The sequence below is a fragment of the Mixophyes fleayi genome, chromosome 1, assembly GCF_038048845.1.
Source record: "Mixophyes fleayi isolate aMixFle1 chromosome 1, aMixFle1.hap1, whole genome shotgun sequence".
Classification (NCBI taxonomy): Eukaryota; Metazoa; Chordata; class Amphibia; order Anura; family Limnodynastidae; genus Mixophyes; species Mixophyes fleayi.
In genome coordinates this window covers 437039704-437061525 of record NC_134402.1, presented here as the reverse complement: position 1 = coordinate 437061525, position 21822 = coordinate 437039704, and the positions used below count along the sequence as shown (strand labels likewise).

The 21822-nt window shown below is 41.2% G+C and overlaps 1 protein-coding gene across 5 annotated transcripts in view; it reads right to left on the bottom strand.

Moving 5' to 3' along the window:
- Positions 1-21822, bottom strand: part of PDZD2 (PDZ domain containing 2) — a 216374-nt gene that overhangs the window by 106563 nt on the left and 87989 nt on the right. The window contains exon 1 of one of the 5 annotated variants that reach the window (XM_075184759.1): positions 12954-13275. The exons of the other annotated variants lie outside the window; for them this stretch is intronic. The gene's annotated coding sequence lies outside the window, so the exon portion shown is untranslated. Of the gene's footprint in view, positions 1-12953; positions 13276-21822 lie in introns of those variants that run through there. 5 annotated transcript variants of the gene reach the window in all.

Sequence of the window (21822 nt, the reverse complement as noted above, 5' to 3'; positions counted from 1 at the left end):
GAGACAGCATCCTGACTAATGTTACCTCCTGTTGAGTTATGTCACATCTGGAGCGTTGCGCTCAGTGCTGGAGACAAGACTTGCAGAAGAATATTAAAATGACTCTTATGCTGGATACTGCAATCACTGGAGTAATTCCTGATTCTTGAAACAGGATTTATGCCTGAAATTGTCTGCATACACCCCAAAACACACTGTTGTCGTTATTCACCATATGGCTGTGGATACCTGACCTTCCTCAGCAACATATGTAACAAAAATAAACTGTGGACTGAACTGATTATTTCCATGGTCATAGAAGGAAGGTCAGTTATTCATTAATTCTCTGTTAAATTGCAGCAACAGTGGTTGTTTCTGATGTTTAAAGATGTAATTTCAGGAATAATTCCTATTTCTAGTTATTCCAGTAAATTGAAGTTACGCAAAATAATGTTTGTAATTAGCCAAGATCATTTTTAAGTGAAGTAACCCTTTGACAAAGCTGGAACAAAAAGTAATAAGGCTTTGCTCTACAATTAGGCAGCCTACGGCATCTGCCTAGTGCACTGGAATCTGTGGGGCCTCACAGAGGAGCCCCATTCCCCCAATGCAGTGTGTGCAATGTGACCCCCCAGAATCTAATTCATCCTAAAGTCCCCCCACAAAAACCAGGAAGTGTAGAGTGGCCTGTAATTCTGGGAAATTTCTTGCTTTGGCGGGAGTGCCTAGGACGCTCTGTTGTACTCCAATTGGCTGGCCATCACACAATCACTCAGCCAATTGGAGCACAGATATGATCCTTACCTACATCGCCCAAGCCACAGAGGACGTACGAGGCAGCCCAACAGGAATTGGTGAGTGTTTGGGAGTGTGTGTGTTGGTGTGTATGTATGAATGAAAGTTTGAGTGTGTGTGTATGAAAAATGTGTGAGTGAGTGTGTATGAGAGAGATAAATACAAAATAAACCTTGGCCTCACACCTAAATAAATCAACAAATAATGTAATAACGCTTTCACATATATCACAATAAATTTATAAAATGGGGATTACTGGGTCTCCTAATGTATCAAGTGCAAAACAGAATAATCTGTAAGGAAAGCAGAGGATATGAACTTATCACCACAAAGACAATGTAAAAATATATACACATGTATTCAATATAAACTCAATAAAATGCATAAATCACGATACATAGCTGGACTCTAAATGAACACGTATCTCCTAAATAGGTTTAAAGTCTATGCTGCGTGAATGAGTATATAAAACTGTACATATATCCAGCACAGGGGACCCGCCACAAAGTCCCTCTTTTCTGAGGAACAATAGTCCTTAGTACAGAATTTCCAGATAACTCACTGGTCAGTTTAGGAGTTTTCAATAGTTCCCTTTAAACAAGTGTAGAATACGACGACTCAACAAATCATCACAAAAAGTGTCTGTCGCTGGCTAATTTCTCGCTTTGTTCTGAAAGAGCAATGTGGTTGCGAGCACGGGAGGATTTTTTCTATACAATATATTATTTCTGAAGCAAATAGACTTATTATTATCAATGAAGAATTAGGACCTCAGAGTTAGCAGCAAATTCAGCGAAATGGGGCAAATTAGTCCCTGGGCAAAACAATGTTGTGATGCCTGAGGTCTCAATGCTATTTTCTGCATGCAGGAAAAATATTGGCTGCATATATATGTAGCGCACAATACTGGGCAGCTGTATGTTAACTCTGTGGTTTAGAGTTGAGAGTTTTAGAAAGCGGCCCCTTCCAACACCAGATCCGTCAGTACATTTAGTTAGATTTGCCCCATTTGCAGTCCGGGAGATCCTGTACAGGGGGCGTGACTAGAGGGCGGGAGGGGGAGTGGTCAGTGGCGTCATTTCATTTTAGTCCCTCCCCCCACATCACAAATGATGTTTTGTTGCGGGGGGGTGGTGTTGGGGGCCAAAATGAGGCTATTCACCGCAAATCGCATTATTTTGGCCAGGTATTTGCCGGATGCGGGAGACTTGCCTGCTCTCCCGAGAGTTGGCAAGTATGGTGTATACTATGGGTTCTTTTAAGAAGATATTTAGACAGAATAGGAGTGATGAACAAGGAATGGATGGATAATGGATAGATATATTATACTTGCCAACTCTCCCGGAATGTTCGGGAGACTCCCAAATTCCGAGTAGGTCTCCCGCCTCAAAAGTGCTAGGCCACGCCTCCTGACCCGCAGCCAGATGTTCAAATGTTTGGAGATATTGATGTGAGTGAAAAATACAAATGCAATATAAAATTATGGTACAGCGCTCTTGAACATGCCATTTATAAATCTCAGTATAAAAAACAGGTATTTAGATAAAGGTGGCAATAGCTTATCCTTATGATCTTGTCTTTAAAACCTACATGTGAAGATGAAATGAGAGGAGATCGGCTCTTGCATTCTTAATACTTGCCCTAAATAAAAGGCCCTGTGTTATCGGCTGAGCATGAAACAAGCTTCAAATCTCAAAATAGATCAAAACAATCCTTAGATGACCTGAGCGCTTGTGATTAATATTGATGAAGCACTACAAAAGAAAAACACAAAAAAAAAAACAAAGTTTGCCATTCAGAATTGTATAAATTTCCATCTCTCTGTTCTTTTTATTTCCACTGTCTTAACAAATTGCTGGATGAAGTGTGTTCATAAATGCAAAATGTAAAGTTATATAACCTTTAAACCAGCTGAAAAAAATTAGATTCATTTTTTTTTTTTAACATGAATCGATGTGGAAGAAACGGCTTGATAATAATCTTTTTTTCCTTGGTTTGTTTCCTCAGACCGCTATTAATGATTTATATTTCTGAAGCCATTCCACAGTGTAATATGGCTACCATGGCAACCACTGTCACAAGACATGATGTAGTGAGCAGAGATGCTTTGGTACACCCCTCTGTGCTCTTATTTCACTATAATTTTTGGGCTTTCACTTAGTAAAAATAAAACGTTGAAAATAAAAAAAGAGAAAATATATTTTATTTTATATTTAGAATATATTTGAAAACTATTGCTGAATGCCATTTCAGAATTAGACTGTAAATAATTACTCATAATGAAGGCATCACAATTAAAGCAAGGCTGCAATTACAGGGGCATAACACCATGAAGGAGGGGCGAGGCTGTCCACCTCCTCTTATTTCTCCTGCCCATTAGTGTGATTTAGCTGCCCCTCCCCCATACTGCCTTGGAACCTCTGCTGAGACCACTGCCGGAGAGCTGCAGGAGGGGCTGACCCCCAAAAGTGTACTAATCTTGGAAGAAAGGAATAAAAACCCATTTCAATAAGTCTACACTCATCTCATTAGTATGCACGAAGCTATAACGTGTAATTGTTTGTTTAAAATGAGTTATGGGATAATGTACATCCTACTGTGAATGATATGGGACATTGCGATCCCTACTGCACATTGTAGGGATAGTAGAAGTTACAGAGGAGTTCTGTGATCTTCTAAAACCACAAACCTGTAGCTTTTATACAGAGCAGACTTCCTCTATATCCATATAACCTACAATTATATAACACACAAGTTTCCGTAATGAACACTGAAGTGATGACATTGACACTCGCCCATTATAAACAATGACATCAGAACTACACATTATTTACAGGAGTTTATAAATGCGTCACTTGTGTGTATAATATATATATATATATATATATATATATATATATATATATATATATATATATTATTTATTTTTATTGATAGAGGACCACATGAGGTCTGCAGTGCTGTAGAGAGGGAAAACAACAAGACAGTACAATATAGTAAACAAATAACACTACAACTCACAACACAGCTAATGATAGCATGAAAAAAAAGGTTTTAGGTAATAAGAACAGGAGGGAAAATCATACTTGCCCACTCTCCCGGAATGTCCGGGAGACTCCCGCATTTTGCGAGAGTCTCCCGGACTCCCGGGCGAGTGTGGCAATCTCCCGAATTCTGTCCACTTCACTTCTGATGCTGCTGGCGGCTGCACACTATGTGCAGGTCCGTTCTGCAGTGACAGTGTGCTGCCCGAATGCTCTGATTGTGTTTAAAACACAATCAGAGCAGCTGGGCAGCACACTGTCACTGCAGAACGGACCTGCACATACTGTGCAGCCGTCGGCAGCAAGCCCCTGCTAGGGGGGACGATCGCCCCGATCGCCCCCCCCCTGGATCCGCCACTGGGTGTGAGCATCACAGGAGAAATCTTGCATAAGGGAGTGAAATGTGGTTAACAGAGGGGAGGAAAGGCGAGGGTCACTGGCCGACCGGAGAGAGCTAGAAGATATTGGAGACATTGTCTGCATTAGGTAAATTACCACATTGAGCCTAAGTCCCTATAATAGTCAGACTTTAATCACGTTCCGAGAAGCTTACCTTTTGGGAACTTGTCTGCAATGGCTAACGCCATCTGAAGATGGTCGGCTTGATGAATACATATTTATTGCCTCACTACGGACAAACTTGCAGTATGTTTCAGTTTAATATAATTGATATATTAATTATTTGCCACTTTTACATACACACATCTGCCTATCCAAGTAGTTGCTTTTCGTTGTATTGCTTGGGCTTCTAGTGTTCGGTGAGGAACACAAGCACATCAAGCTGCTGTGCAGACACTTCAATAGACACCAGCTACTTCTACAAACGTTAGGCTGCCAGTCTGAAAGGTTTCAACTAAGTAGTACAAGAGTCAGCATTAGAAGCCCAAATGTCAGAAATAATATCTTTTCATGCTGCAGAACTCCGTGAAGCTACGGCAGTGGCTGCAGACACACTGCGCACATCTGTACATTTATTTTACAGAAAAGGCTCAGTTCCCCCCTGAGCGCTGGATGAACGGTTGGATCACACCTTACTATCCCTGTGCACTCCATAGCAGCCCTGGCGCTGTTGCATCAACACCCCGTGTCATCACTCGCAGTTCAGTGGCACCGCTCCCGGGTCATTTAAATGCCTATGAATACAGTAAACACTCATGGGTCCAGAAATTCAATTCATCAGGTTTACCTGAGGAATGATGTAATTTCTGGACCTGTGAGTGCACCCTGTCCAAAGTGGAGGCAGCAATTTTATGGGATGAAATAATATTCAACCTATTAACTCACTAGGACCGAGGGGCATCATTGAGGTATGAGGTACAAAGACAAAAAACTATGCTGAAAACATTACAAAATGGCGACATAAAAATTATTTTTTAAGCTTATGTATGGTAAATCTAGAATATCGTTGGCTTCAGGGAGATCCCGGGAGAGGTGGGTGTGCGGGGGCGGGGCTTGATGGATGCAACATTTTGGCCCCACCCCTAAACGACTGTCACCATTTTGGCCAATTACAGCAGGGGACGGGACTAAGATAACGAGATATTTGCACCATTAAACACCGCCCCCAGCCACTTATCTATTGCGGGGGCGAGAAACCGTGAGGTTGCCCTGCTCTCCCGGGAGGTCTCCCAGAAATGCGTGAGTCTCCCGGACATTCCAGGAGAGTGGGCAACTATGCGTGAAAGAAAAGCAGCTAATGAATCTCTAGAGACTGAAGTGTCTTTTACATTTCTGTCTCCATTACTGAAGTCATGTTGTCTTACCTGTCAGTCTTTGATTAAATCTTGGTCTCCATGAAAATGGCCACCTCCATAGGCATCAATACATGGACATAGGACACAATTTCTGAACTGTGTCATCATGCCACAGATGGCGAAGCCAACCACGTCTTGTACTGGCTCAGCATCAGGGAGAATGCCAGACTCTTCAGGGAGTGAGGGAGATCACTCCTATTTCAGGGAGTCTCCCTGACATTCAGGGAGAGTTGGCAAGTATGGATAAGCCCCACCCCAGTCTGCCCAAATCCCGCCCAGATCCTCCTCAAAACGCTCACTTTGTGGTATAAACTCCACCCCACAATTTGTCATTTACTCCACAAAATCTGGACAGTTGGGACACTCCACAGTTAAGGGCACTGACTGATACTAAGATATACTGGCTGTCTTTGTCTGTGGACAATTCACTTTGTCTTCTGGTGTCCCCGCTACCAAATACTAGATTGCAAGCTCACGTGGACAGATAAACTGAAATGGAAATTCTGCGCACAGTGAAAGAAAAAAACAAAACTAAACTGAGGACCTGTACCTTTATCTCCCCCTTTGTATATTTTATAATCCAGCCTTGTATATTTACATTTTCTCAGTGTTTAACGCAGGAAACACTTTCTGTATTTAATTAAACTACATCCATGTGTTTCTGTCACAAAATGACATTGCATATACACGTTGCATAAATATAAGGCCGTACTTCATAAAACGCTTCACATTTTTGCTACATTTTGAATTGGATCAATATTTTAAGTATGGCCAGGCAGACTAAGTTAGCTCGATCTCTAATAAGGAGTATACATGGGTATACTATATGAAATGTGCACACTGTAATTATTTTACAGAAGTTTATTTACAATACTTAATCAAGTCTGGTTAATTAAACACAGATCACAATCCACAACCATCAATGAAACCCATATGTGAAAACACAACCATTGCTAACACACATCAGAGGCAGCCATTGTGTGGTTCATGTGAACGCATACAGCCACCTCACTAGAATCCACTAGTGATGTCACTGAGCCACAAAATGGCTGCACTCACGCCCCAGTGAGGTCACTGGTCCTAGTGAAAGGCAGATATTTTTATTCATATCGATTCAGCTCACAAAATGGCCTCCTCCACTGTGTGTGTGTGTAGGCAGTGGGTGACAACACAGCATTTCATTTATTTGTGCTGCTGTTAGCAGATACAACGCCCCACATTCCCGCAGAGGTCTCTCAATATTTCACAATTTTAAATATTTATTTACACCACCTCAATACCACACAGTTCAGATTTATTTTAAACCACAGAAAGGGTGAGGCTTATGGGTTTAACAGTAATTTACTTTCCCTCTGGGTCACAAACATACACAATGCAAGTTATACTCGTTATATACACACACAAGGCTGGGAGGGAGAATATAAATTGAGCAGGCGTAATACTGAGAGTGCTAAAGGAAATATCTAAAATGCATATCGGCAATTTATATAAATTCACGTCATATGAAAACTATAAAACCTTCAAGTGATTTTAAACTTTAGTTTCATTTGCATGATGCAAGTTATACGATGCTTAGAAAACTTCATATACAATAACTTCATATACAAACAATAAAAAAAACTGTTAAGTCTCCGTATATTTTATACGCAAACTATTCTCAATCACGAATAGAGATGTTAAAAGAGTGAAGAACTTACTCTTGTGAACAGGATCGAGGTACCCGCTACACTTTGGGAAACATGGATTGCACCATTCACCTTAGTAAGCCCTGCACACAGCCAACAGATATTATATTGCCGATTCTAAATCTCAACAAAGTAGATGCTACCATTCAAAAGGATAAAACTCACAGCTAAAAGTCAATGACTAAAACGTGGGCCGATACGAGACAAACAGCTAAAACAACAAAGCATAGTATGAAAATGACTCCCCTTAAAACCTCTATTGCCCACCCTTTGTATGGACTCATGAGCAGTAGAGAACCTGACATTGGGCTAGAAGAAAGACTACTGGCTGAAGCAGCGCCGTAACCATCCAATCAACAGCCGGCTACCATTTCTAGAGTTGTGTTGGATGCTCAAAGATGATTATGGAAGCTGAGCACAGGAAACAGCAGGCGCCTTAGAGGAGGGAATTCCAAAGCATTAAGTTGGAGGGGCGGGGGTTACAAATAATGTAATTTAGGGTGGAAAATTCCTTTAGGAATAAGCTCTTCAGTTTGAGGATATTATGTTGCAAAGACTTTATTACACATTTATGTCCATTAGTAGGCATATCTGCTCTTTAAGTATGATGTCTTGTTGCAGAGTATTCTTTGTGAAATAGGAGAGAATGGAGACTATATTTGGCAGCCATAAATATTTTACCAGATAAGCATAGATGGTAAAGGCAGATCATGCGAAACAAGACAACCGGCGGTAACGTGTACTCAGTCACAGCATGGAAAGTACCCGGAAATCCTAGAGGATAGAAGAACTTCTGCTCATTACTGGAATATAAAACACCTTATAACAGGATGTGTCTGCAGCCATATAAATCTGTCAGATGTGTGGAAAAATGCAACACACAAAATGTAAGTTACACAATTGTTCTACCCGATGCTGTGTGTTTATTTGCTGAAGATATTTTACACCCTTGTGCCTTAAAACCCCCAAAACACATGACTACAGAATAGCAAAAATTTTAGAAACGGGTCCATGATACTTTCGCCTTGTTCTGTATTTGGCAGAGAAATTTCTCACTTTTTGCCGTCAGAATTTGGCCCCAGTCCTCCCACAACTACACAACACAGTAGAATGAAGGGGGCATTGTCGCCCCAGCTGTATTCACAGATTAAGTTCCACAAAATATGAATTAAAAAACAAACAAACCAGTACTACATGGCATTCCGTGGAATGGGGAAGCAGAAGTGGTCTGTCATGAAATTCACCACAACCTCGCTCATCTCCACTCATGAGACTTTAATGGAGTTCTCAGACTTTATAGAAACTGAAAACCAGAATCCGATCATTGAACACACTGCAGAACACCTACACTACACAGCCAGTATGTGGATGCCAATATCCTAATCCATTTCAGCCACACCTATTGCTAATGGGTGCATACAATCAAGCATACAGCCATGCAATCTCCATAGAGACAAATTAACAGTAGAATGGGTCGTACCAAAGAGCTCAGTGACTTTCAATGTGGCACTCATAGGATTCCACCTTTCGAAAAGGCCAATTCATAGGAGCTCAGCTGCCACTTCGCACTTCGTAAGCCAAACAAGCTCACAAAGAGTGACGGCCGAATGTTGAAGCACGTAACAAGTAAAAATGTTATGTCCTCTGTTGTAACACTCACTACCGAGTTCTAAACTGTCTCTGGAATCAACGTCACAAGAACTATTCATTGGGAGCTTCATGGATTGAGGATCCATGGCAGAACAGCTGCACACAAGCCTCAGATCACCATGTGCCAAACATTGATTTGGAGTGGTGTAAAGCTACACCTCTGTTGGACTCTGGAGCAGTGGAATCCCATTTTCTGGAGTGACTAATCACACTTCACCATCCGTTAGTATGACGGACTAATCTAGTCTGGCAGATATCAAAAGAATACTTTCCACCGATATCATCATACCTCAACATTTGGGAAGTTTGCATGGGGATGAAGGCGTGGCCACATCACTCCCTAGGGGGGGGGGGGGGCGGGGTGCCTTAAGCTCCCTTCCCTTCATTACAGAACAGCAGTGAACAGGATACATCACAACATTCCCACCTGCGGGACAAATCGGAATGGTGGGACAGAGTCCTCAAATCTGGACTGTCCCACCTAAATTGGGACAGCTGAGAGGAATACCAAATGTGTGCTGCCAACTGTAAAGTTTGGTGGAGGAGGAATAATGGTCTGGAACCAATTTTCATAGTTTTGCATGGGCCCCTCAGTGAAGGGAAATCTTACTGCTACATCATACAATGACATTCTAGAGAGCTTCCAACTATGTGACAACAGTTTGGGGAGGGCCCTTTCCTGTTTCAGCATGACAATACCCCCCCATGCACAAAGCGAGGTCCATCAAAAAATAGCATTCTGAGTTTGGTGTGTGAGAACTTGATTGACCTCAAACCCCATCGAACACCTTTGGGATGAATTGGAAGCCCGACTGCAAGCCAGGCCTCCCATCATCAGTGCCCGACCTCACTACAGCTCTTGTGGCTGAAGGGTGCAAAACAATGCAGCCATGTTCCAAAATCTAGGGGAAATCCTTCACAGAAGGAGTGGAGGCGGTTATAGCAACAAATAGGGGGCCAACTCCATCTTCATGCCCATGGTTTTGGAATGGGATAGTCAACAATACATATGGATTTGATGTTTGGGTGTCCACATACCTTAGTCCAGGTAGTGTATTTATACCATTATGTAGTGCAGAGCACCTATCTATACCATTATATAGCACAGAACACCTATCTATACCATTATATAGCGCAGAACAATTATCTATACTATTATATAGCGCAGGACACCTATCTATAACATTATATAGCGCAGAACATCTATTTATACCATTATATGTGGTGCAGAGCACCTATCTATACTTCTCCTATGGTCAGCACGTAGTAGATTGTTTGATTCTTACAGTACTGTTTTTGTTATTGAGGTCATTCATTATCTCCCACTTACTTTACTTTTTTTTTTTTTGCAATAACTTTTTATTGAGAAAAATTATTAAAAATATACACATGTGTAAATAAAGGGCAATCAAACAAATTGTCATACTATATGGATGTAGGAAGAGTTGAACAGAAATAATTCTCACGAAATTCGTTAAAAAAAGTTCTAAATTCCAACCTTAAATCAGCCGATTTTACAAAGTATAACATACATGAGATTAAATGCCCTAGTTAACTAAACATTGAATATTTAAAAAGAATAAACCAAACAAAATTATACATATTAAGGAAGGTGAGGATAGGAAAGGAGGGGAAGGAAGGGGGAGAGTCCTTTCGAATGGGATCCCAGTCTTCAATAATAACTAGATAGGGGGCAAATGGAGAAAAAATAAAAGATGCTAACTCCCATCAAGAAACTCCACAAAAGGGGACTATTTGGATACTGACGGGAATTCTAAGGCACCGAAAAATATTCTGCTTTATCTAAATCTCTCTCACTTTCTATTGTTATCTCTTATCCCCCATTCAGTAAACAGAGTATAAGAACGGATACTATGAAATACATTCACAAAAAAGAGAAGTGCTACAGAGCATTTAATAGGCAGATCCCCAGACTGTCCTGATCTTCAATAGTGTCCTGATTTTCAGCTGCCAAATCATTGAGGGTATGAATACTTAGAAAAAGCAAAAGAAAATCTTCCAGGAACGAAAACCTCATTGGAATAGTAGTAAAAAAAATGTTAAAAAAAGAGAGAGCGCCTGTAAATTGGGGCAATTGGCAACGATGCATTAAAAATATGTAATGCATACAACAATTTTGGTTTATAGCTGTGTGAAAATTCCTCTTATGTGGCACCTGTAAGACACACTGTATAATACTGATGCTGTAGATATACATGGAGTAATGTGCCCTCTAGTGTAAACTACAACCATACAAAGCTAATACAATCTATATTAGGAGTTATGCTACTTCTTATATAGTACACAATTCTAACAGACACTAGGGGAAATAAATCACTTATCACCGCAGTGTAGAAAGAAAATATCACTAGGGCAGATGTGCAATACTTAACTGCCCCAGCTTTAATGGCCTGGTGTGGTAAGGGTTAACTCACCGTTTTGCCAGGCCAGTCTCTACAGATATGTACATGCGTAAGCCGGTTAGCCTGCGCAGAGAAACTGGGCTTTTAAGTTCCACTGATATATATATTTATATATATATATATATACACACACACAAAGGAGAATTTTGTGCACAATATAGCTATAATGATTTAAGCTCACCTGCCAGCGTCAAGGCATCACCTGTAGGTGACCTCACTTAGAGGAGATGACGCTGGCAGGTGAGCTTAAACGCACTATAGGTATATTGTGCACAAAATTCTCATTTATGTATATCCTGAAACACAGTGATTTTTATATACTGTTTGTTTCTGAACGCCGGACAACAGTTTTCTTCTGTTTGCACATGCACTTTAGTCTCAATTGCCCTTGGCTGCCGTCTCAAATGATTTCATTCACTTGTACACATTTCATTAATTTAAAGCTTTTCACCCTTTGATAAATAGGAATATAAATATATTTTCACCCACGCTAGGAGACCCCGAATCTTGTGTGTATTAAACCTCCCATAAATAGATGTGTCAAAGTTGATGATGTAGTAATTTCTGTCTTCCACATGGGCCATAGGAAATATAACAAGACAACTTGTAGGTAAATATGGTGCTTAGTATATATAATACAGCACATTTGGGTCACTGTATGATCAGCTCTTTAGAAGAGTCTTCTTAGTTCACCTGTTACACTGATATACCGTTGTATACATTTATTTAGTTATTTATACAGTTTAATTATCACATTTCATATAACAATGCAAAATCAAGGTAGGAATCACATGCTGCAGTCCAATATATTATTACATTAGTAAAGGAGCAGTAAGTGTTTTGAACCAGCAGTAAAATTCCTCTAACAGAACAGGTCTAAGCTGAATAAGTTATATGTGCAGAGGAGATGGGCTGATTGGTTCCCAACATTCCATAGAATGCGCTCAGATACATATTCTCCAGCGACTATAACACCACCTGATATAAACAACAATTGGCCAAATAGTGAAACTGTAACAAACATAACAAGTCTGTACAGGATAAAAAAAAACTTCACTTCATGTGTTTATCTTGCAATTTTTTTGGCTGAAGATATCAATGAATGAATCTCCAGCCTTCCGCAGGGAATAAGAAAACAAGACAAAAACACACAAAGCGTCACGCTAACACTCATGCAACATTACAGGTTATAAACAACCCCAGTCTACTCAACTAGGCATCATTGCTACTTACAGACAGTGCAATGTGAAAGAATCACAGGAGCAGTATCTCTCCACAACTGTATTAAATAAAAAAAAAAAAATATATATATACACATACATGTATTTTTTAATAAGTAACTTTTGTACATATCCACATGCAGCACCATCTGTCATCTCTAGGATATTTGAGGGCTATAGGTTGACTAACTGATTCACATGACTTAGAATATATATATTGGAAATGACCACATGTCAGTTCATCACAAAAACAGGTCCCAAGTTCTAAAATATTATTCTCAAAATTGAAGACACCTGAAAATTAAACCAAATCAAAGCTCTGGTTGCAGTAAAATAAAACTAACTTCCAAAGCACATAAGACATGAAATATTTCTCCTTCTTTAATGGTCCAGCATTACATACCTTGTTAAGAGGCAATCCCTTTACTAACCCCTCTGTCTGGCAGTATCAGGACCCCCGTAATCCAGCCATGGTTTGTCATGGTTTGTATACAACCCTCAGTATATTACTCAGAACTCTCTGCACACTTCCCAGGCTCTGGGCTCAGCTCTGCTCCACACATCCTGCCCTCTCTGCAATCTCTGCTAGTTGTGCAGCAGCAGCCTTCTGTGCATCTGTCCTGCCCCCACAGCTACTGTACAGCCGCCACACCTACTGCACACTCATCCCAGGTTTAACCCCTGGAATGTCCTGTACCATCATCACAGCTAACTCATCCCCATACATTGTTAACTCTTAATTATTTAGTGACTTGCTTTTTTTTTGTTTCATTTTTAGAACTTTTTGCTGATTACAACTATTGTGTAAATGAGATAACATTTATGAATGGACTAGACATCATTAACACTTTTCAAAGTATCAAAGATAGATAAAAGTATCACCTGTAAAATGTTGGTTCTAGAGTTATTATGGAATATCTTAAAACGCACTGTTTAGTAGGTAAATTACCTTTTCCCTAGGCAGATGCACCAGGAAAACTTTACTATAGAAAAGTTCACAGTGTGCATTTTTTTCTACGTTCCACTACATGGAGTTTGTATGTTTGCATGTTAAAGCATTATATTATTAGAGATGTTCAAGCTCGGTTACTCGAGAACCACACAGGAACTTAGGGGATCCAAGTGTCGCGCGCCCCCGGAATCGAAAATGAGGCAAAACGTCATCATGACGCAAGTTTTTATTTCCTTTTTAAGATCCAACATAGCGAGGGGTGGGAGGGAGGGTGGACCCCCACTTTTCTTTTCTGCCACTGCTGTGTGCCAATGTGTCCTAGATGTGCTAGGAACTGCCGTGTGTTTGTGTCATTGCTCTGTCACTTACCATCCAGCCAGGTCGCTGCAGTAATTGTCCGAAAGTGTATAAAAATAATATTGTGACCTGTGAGGTGGTCTAAATTGACTGCAAATTACTTGAAATTAGTGTTATTGAGGTTAATAATAATGTAGGAACAAAAGAAGAGAAAAATTATGTGATTTTAGCATATTTTAGGATTTTTTCTAAAAAATCCAAAACCAAAACAGGAAGTTAATCCAGATCCAAAACCAAAATCAATTCACGGGGGTCAGTGAGCATTTCTAAATATTATATTATTATAAACAATATATTAGACAATAAAGTTTAGTATTCAAGAACAAACAAAAGAAAACACAACACTGATGCATTTTCATTCTTTTCATAAAATATTTAAGGATAAATTGATGCAGATGTTAAATTATTACTATAATAAAAGTAAATATAAAAAAAACATGGAAAAACAGCGCCTTTCCACCCATATGCAGAGCTGTACACATTTAGAAAAAGGTTTACGACGAGTTGTCATCATCAGCGAGCACTTGCACCTGCCCTGTAGCAGCTGCTAAAGACATGCCCCCTAATAGGCATACAAGTGTGTTTCTGCAAGTCTACCTGAGGTGCATTTGCATAAACACGCCCTTACTGTACTCAGCCTACAATATAACACCCTGTCATTCCCGCCTCTGCAGGCGCAGGCAGGTATTAGTGCCAGAATCAAACAAGCTGGCATTGCACATATGCATGCGCCCACTTTCTGAGCATGCAAAATACTTTACATAAAAAATGCTGCCAGTAAAATTGCTCTATTTCTCCCTCTCTGAGGTTAGTGCAGTCAGAAGACAATTGCACACACATAGGCCAAGAGCAACCATCTTCCAACCACATCTACCGACGTGCCCAATAATGATCCATGATGATTTTCTTAGGTACATAATCTCATCTGTTCCGGGGCCACGCGTGGCGACATCCGCGGCTATCGCAGCAAAAAGCATTGTAATTTTCTGTTCCAATTTCTTCCTGTAGGCCACTAATACTTCCTGCCAGCAAACCTAGTGTGTTAGTAATGTACAGATGAGAGCACTGTGTGGGTCAGCTACAAAAGAGTGGCAGTGTGTAAGTTAGCAAGTCTCATTTAGACACAGGCGCGGGCTGGGAGACCTTAGGCGGGGGGCACACAGGCGGCCGTCATTGATGACGCGGCCGCATCCTGCGTCATGTGATGCGGCCGCCTGTGCGCTGACGCGGCGGCATCTGATGTTATCAGATGCCGCTGCAGGTAAAAAAACGGGGAAATTGTATCGGGAGGCGGCCGGCCGGGCTCCCGGCCGGCCCTAAAAGCGAAAGGTCTGAGCGGCCCAGGGGGCCAATGCCCCCCTGCCCAGCCCGCCCCTGTTTAGACACACTGCACCTGACTATGATTGGGAGACGCTCTTATAGCGCTTCCGCATAGGGACATCATTGGTTGTAACCGGAAAATATAGCAGTTGTTTTGGGGTGTTTTTGTTTTTTTTAAATGATCAGGTTAGAGAGCACATTATATTAATATATCTGAAAAGATGGAATTTTTTTTAAACCAAAAAAAGCATTTGCACAGTGAAAGAGCTGCGTTGCCACGTAAGATACAGCACTAAAGCTATTTACCCAACTTGGACCTTCTGCTTTTTGCACATTTGTGATTTAAGCATTATACATATACAGCACCTTGATCTGCATAATATTCAGGGCAAATATTTTTACTATTCACAACATAAGGCACCTTTCCTCGTGCTCCCAGGAGCAAAGTAGATTATTTGTTGCCCATCTCACCATGTGTGCACATGGATTCATTACAAACTGCTTGAGTGCTCCTAGCCCGCATTTAGTAAGGAACGTGGGGTCCACCAAGTACCTCCTATAACAATAACCAGAACAAGGAACCTCTGTGGTGATTTCACGTTCCCGGTACAACTTGTAGAAATGGATGGAATACAAAAGACACAAAACGGTGCTGGGAGTGCAGTTCACAAAGAGTTAATTTAGGGTGCAATTATCTCCCAAGGATCTGAAAATCTTCTCTGCTGAGCTTTTCAAAGCCAACAGCAGAGATGAGCTGAGGGGACGGATAGAGGGGTATGAACAAATTTATTCACATTTCATGAAAATATAAGAGGACAAAAGTAAAATATGTCTTTATATTATACAACAGATATACATTATATACACCTCTCTATGTATAAAAGTTACCCGTTCACTGATATATACAGTAATAGTCCTAAAAGTGGAGATTTGCTGGCGCAGAGATGGTTAACAAGCTCTTCATAGTTGTCTATAAAGGAGCAGAACACGATAAACATTGTCTCATAGTGTAATGATTACTCAAACTGATAAACTGGAGCTACAGGTACCAGATTACATTAAATCTCTGCATTTCACAATGGATATGTACAAATCAATATGTGCATCAATCGTGAGTCAGTCTTTGTAAGGACGCGCTCTGAGCAGGACTCTACATTAAACTTCCCCCTGTAATTAGGATATAATGAGAGTTTAAGCATTGCATGTATATCGCATGGGTTAGCACTATATAACAGATGAGTTGTGACAGCAGAACATAATACATCAGATAAGATTTGATCAGGATTCTGTGGCTGAGAAGATGTGTGTTTAGATGGGACCTGCCGCATACTCACATGATCATAATTCATTAATTATTATCTTTTAGTTATAAAGCGATGACATATTACACAGCGCTGTAAGTAGGATCATAATACAAACAAATTACATACAATGACATAAAACAGAAAGTAAAGATGCCCCTGACCAAATGAGCTTACAATCTAAGAGGCGCGGGGAACAATTGAAACATAAGGTAGCGGAAAAACAATTGTTGCCGATGGTGGGGAAAGTGGGCGTGGCTACTGTAAAGCAGAAACATTATCAGCCACCAATAATTAAGCAGCCCCTGGCGCCTACTATTGTTTTTGCAGTTAGCGGTGATGTGATCCGATTGGATTCAGGAGAGAAGTGGGAGGCGGAGCTGTGAGAGATAAACCAATCACTGTAGAAAGCTTAAGACAGTCAGTTGCTGGTAACCAAGAAAGTCCTTCATCATTTACCAATCCTCCTTCTGATTATGGAGAAGGCTTTCTGCTGCATATTAACTGTATTTAGCAATGTATAGTATAGACAAATCACAAAAAAAGGGGTATAGATGCAAGGGAAGGCAGTGTAATTTTGGCACTGTATAAATCGTTGGTAAGACCTCATCTTGAATATGCAGTAGAGTTCTAAAAAAAAAAGATAATTTGGAACTAGAAAGGGTTCAGAGAAGAGCGACAAAATTGATAAAGGGTATGGAGTCATTAAGTTATGAGGAAAGGTTAGCCAGTTTAGGCATGTTTACTTAGAAAAGAGGCGTCTAAGAGGAGATATGATTACTATGTACAAATACATTAAGGGTCAATAGAGAAAACTTTCATGGGAACTTTTTACCCCAAGGTCTGTACACAGGACACGCGGTCACCCCCTAAGGTTAGAGGAGAGGAAATTTCACAACCAGCAAAGGAAGGGGTTCTTTACAGTAAGAGCAGTCAGGATATGGAATTCACTGCCAGGGAAGGTTGTGATGGCAGATTCAATAGATATGTTTAAGAAAGGGTTAGACAAATTTTTAGCGGAAAAGTGTATCCAGGGATACGACCGTTAATTAAAATGAAGGATAGTAGTGGCTATAGGGTAAAAATAGGATTGCAATATTGGGTCTGGGTGGATTTTCACAATTGAAACAGATTGGTGGTTGCTTACTCTGGCTCAATTTCAAATATAAGAGAGGGATCGCAGGAGATCCAAAATAGGTTGAACTGGATGGACTGGTGTCTTTTTTCAACCTCATCAACTATGTTACTATGTTATGTAAATCTGTCCCCCATAATGCTTAGTAGTATTGATTTTTATAGGACAGTCTGATAGGCTGCGAATTAAAGGGGTGTGGTCTTTGCCCAAATGTCCAGTGGGATCAGGGTATGTCTGGGTGGACCAGGGGCATAGCCAGATTTTGCCCAGATGATGGGAGGAAGGCTGGATGGTTAGCATGCTAATCAGGCCATTGACCATGCTAAGCAACTTGCATGTTAATGACTGCCAGTGCCCCCTTCTAATTCTAGCTCAGCAGCGTAGACCAGTGAGAAGCACAGGGGTGGAGAATTGGGCTGGTGGTGGAGAGACAAAGCACTGCCCAGTAAAAAAGTAGAGAACATTTAGCTATCCCTCTCCCAGGTGAACCAGGCGCAGGGGAGGGAATTTATTTCCAGTATACTTTGAGCATCCTTTAGTAAACAAAAGAAGAACTATATGACTAAAATATTCATGAATTTATATCAGTTTTACAACCTCAATCGTTTTCCAACTGTAAACTGCCATAATGACCTCTCTGTCCTAAAGTGCACATTGCTTTGTTACATAAACCCGGCCTTCAGATAGTCAATAATAAATAATAATAAAAAAAAAAGTGTAAACCTGTCCGTACACAGTCCAGATGAATGAATGTCTGTCAGACTTGGCTATATCCCTAGACAGAAGTGTATGGTCAATTCTGAAAGATTCAGATGCTCTGTCTCCTTGGTGGGCCAAAAAGGAAAGTATAAACGAATCTTGTGTATTTAACCTTCCTACTGCCTTAGTTCATGGGTCTAGATGGAGAGCAGGTCCCACGCTACCATTAGATGAACCTAGGTTGTTTCCTAGGGTGCAAATGGACAGGGAGTACTGGCACCCCCATACAGAGCGCCGGCCACAGACATGGGGGAGAATCAGCCTCTTACCTCTAAAGCTGTCGGCAGCTGCTCCTCAATGTCGGTGAAACACTGGGATTGTGTCGCTGGGCTACTAGGTTACATCCAGGGTCCACAATCCTATTGGCAGAATCCTATTATCAGGGAACTTGTGCCGCTATATATGTAACAGGTATCAGCGGTGTTAGTGGTAGATGTTAAACCAAAAAATGCTTTTAAACTAAATTTGTTTGTTTTATTTCAGAACTGGTTGTAACAGATTATATATACAGTCGCTCCCAGTTGATACTGATTGCAACAGACGGGACAGTATGACATGCTTATGCAGTTAATGTACTTAACACTATTATAGTACATTAATATATGCAGATGGTAGTAAGCTTATATTGTGGACAATGTCAGAGAACAGGTTTCTCATATATATTTTGTGCCTCCACTCACTTTATATATCTATATAAAAGTAAGTTTACACAATAAGGATACAGTTCCAGTTATATACGTCTTTGCAGTTCCACTGTCACTGGAAGAACCTGCTGAGAGCCGAACTTCCAGTTTCTGCATGCGCAGTAGAGCAATGCGGATGGCTGGAGGCCGCCCCACTTCCTGTCTCCACTAGACCACAGGGAACACCATTAACAAGATGGGAGATGTACCGTTGCGTTCCATATTAGAGGAGTAGAGGATGCCGCTCCTACCTCCCGCCTGCTAAAATATGAGCAGTGGAGGTGGTGCACTTCCAAGGAGGTGAGGGGACCTACCCACGGCTTACACCGGCTCTTTATGAGTGGACAACTCTGCATTGTTCCTCTCGATTTTCTAATTTCCTGTAATGTTTTATGTGAACACTAACCCTCAAGAACTTTTTAAGTTCGAGCAGTTACTTTCTCATAAAAGAAACATGTTTAACGATCCAATATCTTGTGTGGTTTTCCATGCTGAAATAAAACCTCACTTATCCTTATCAAACAACTGCATGATATATATTCACTAGCGGTTTAGACAGTAATTTGCTTTCACAGTTAATTTAGTTTATCAGCCTGATGATTTGTATGCTTCCTGTGAGTCTGTGTGTGACTTATGTACTAAGGTTAGCAAGGATTTTATTCTTCTTAAGAAACTTTTAAAATGTGATAACAATACCTCTGTATATTTTTACAGTTCACATCTGTGTAGCTATCGAGGTCTGGATCTTTACCATTTTTAGTATTTTCACATCCTCCCATTCCCCATTCAGTGTATCTCTGTCATCTTCAGTTGAGCAAGATAGACTGACTGACTGTATTTTGGATTTTTAATCAAGACCTTTGTGTATTTGCACTGTTTAACTGGGGTTGCTTTAAACGCTGCTATAATATTTTTTGTGAATTGCTGAATATAAATATACAACACAGATTCCTAAAATAAAGTGCTAAACGTTTCCTACCATAGCTGGGCACATGTTACTATAAACCTAGGAGCCTTCGGAGGAGTTGGTCAATACAAACCAATACATCAGAGGCAGAAGAGGCACCATTTGAAATGACTGACGGAGAGTCAGGTCCGGATCTGTAAGACAGCACAAGTGGGGGGGACATATTCTTACGTCTGCCGATCAGTATAAAAATATGATTTTTAATTACAAGCAGAATGCATTTATTTATTCTATAAATATGGGATCTAATGAAAGTTGGAGCCAATGAGTTTTGTGCCTATGAGAGTACAGCAGTGTGAAGGGGCACCAGAAATCTTGGCATAGGGAGAGTGAAGATTGAATATATGGTTTTGGAAACACAAAGGGAAAAATGTGGATAGAAAAGGAAATGACAACAGTTCCTTACTGTCTGTAACACTCCATTATCTAATGTGATACTCTGAACACACTAATGTAGTTGTACAAACAGAGGTGTGCCTAGGATGAGTCCACCTAAGGTAGATGTCTCAGGCAGTAACTTTTTGGGGGGCAACAACATGAAGGGAAGGAATATAAAAAATGCCAAATTTCCTTATAATAAAACCTTAAATTGGTGATATTTGTGTTGTTGGTTGATCTAATAAAGTTTCAAAACTACAATATCGTCATCATTTATTTATATAGCGCCACTAATTCTGCAGCGCTGTACAGAGAACTCACTCACATCAGTCCCTGCCCCATTGGAGATTACAGTCTAAATTCCCTAATATAGACACACACACACACACACACACACACACACACACACACACACAGACTAGGGCCAATTTGATAGCAGCCAATTAACCTACTACTATGTTTTTGGAGTGTGGGAGGAAACCCAATATGAATCATCACCCCTCCCTCTAGAATGTAAGCTCTGATGGGCAGGCAGGGCCGGATTTACCACTAGGCAACCTAGGCACCTGCCTAGGGCCTAGCGGCTCTCGGGGGGCACAGCTGGGGGGGACAGGAGCAATTTAAAAAAAAAATGCGGCCCCTCCCCCACGAGTCGCGCGGGGGGTGCCGTGAGTCGGGGGAGGGTGCCGCGAATTGGGTCCCGGCAGCCTCTTCTCCTCTCAGTGTCTCAGTGATAGAGAGAGGAAGAGAGGCTGCCGGGACCCGACGAGCGATCACGTGACTCTTTCTTTTTTTTTTTTTTTTACATCTGGACTGACGGAGGAGGAGCAGCGCGCAATAGAAAGGTAAGTAAAACAAGGGACAGAAGTGGTGATGGTGAAGGGGCACAGAAGTGGTGATGGTGAAGGGGCACAGAAGTGGTGATGGTGATGGGCACAGAGGTGGTGAAGGGCACAGAGATGGTGATTGGCACAGAAGTGGTGATGGTGATTGGCACAGAAGTGGTGATGGTGAAGGGCACAGAAGTGGTGATGGGCACAGAGGTGGTGATGGTGAAGGGCACAGAGGTGGTGATGGTGAAGGGGCACAGAATTGGTGATGGTGATTGGCACAGAGGTGGTGATGGTGATTGGCACAGTGGTGGTGATGGTGATTGGCACAGAAGTGGTGATGGTGAAGGGCACAGAGGTGGTGATGGTGAAGAGGCACAGAGGTGGTGATGGTGAAGAGGCACAGAGGTGGTGATGGTGATTGGCACAGAAGTGGTGATGGTGAAGGGCACAGAGGTGGTAATGGGCACAGAGGTGGTGATGGTAATGGGCACAGAGGTGGTGATGGTGATTGGCACAGTGGTGGTGATGGTGATTGGCACAGAGGTGGTGATGGTGATGGGCACAGAGGTGATGGTGATTGGCACAGA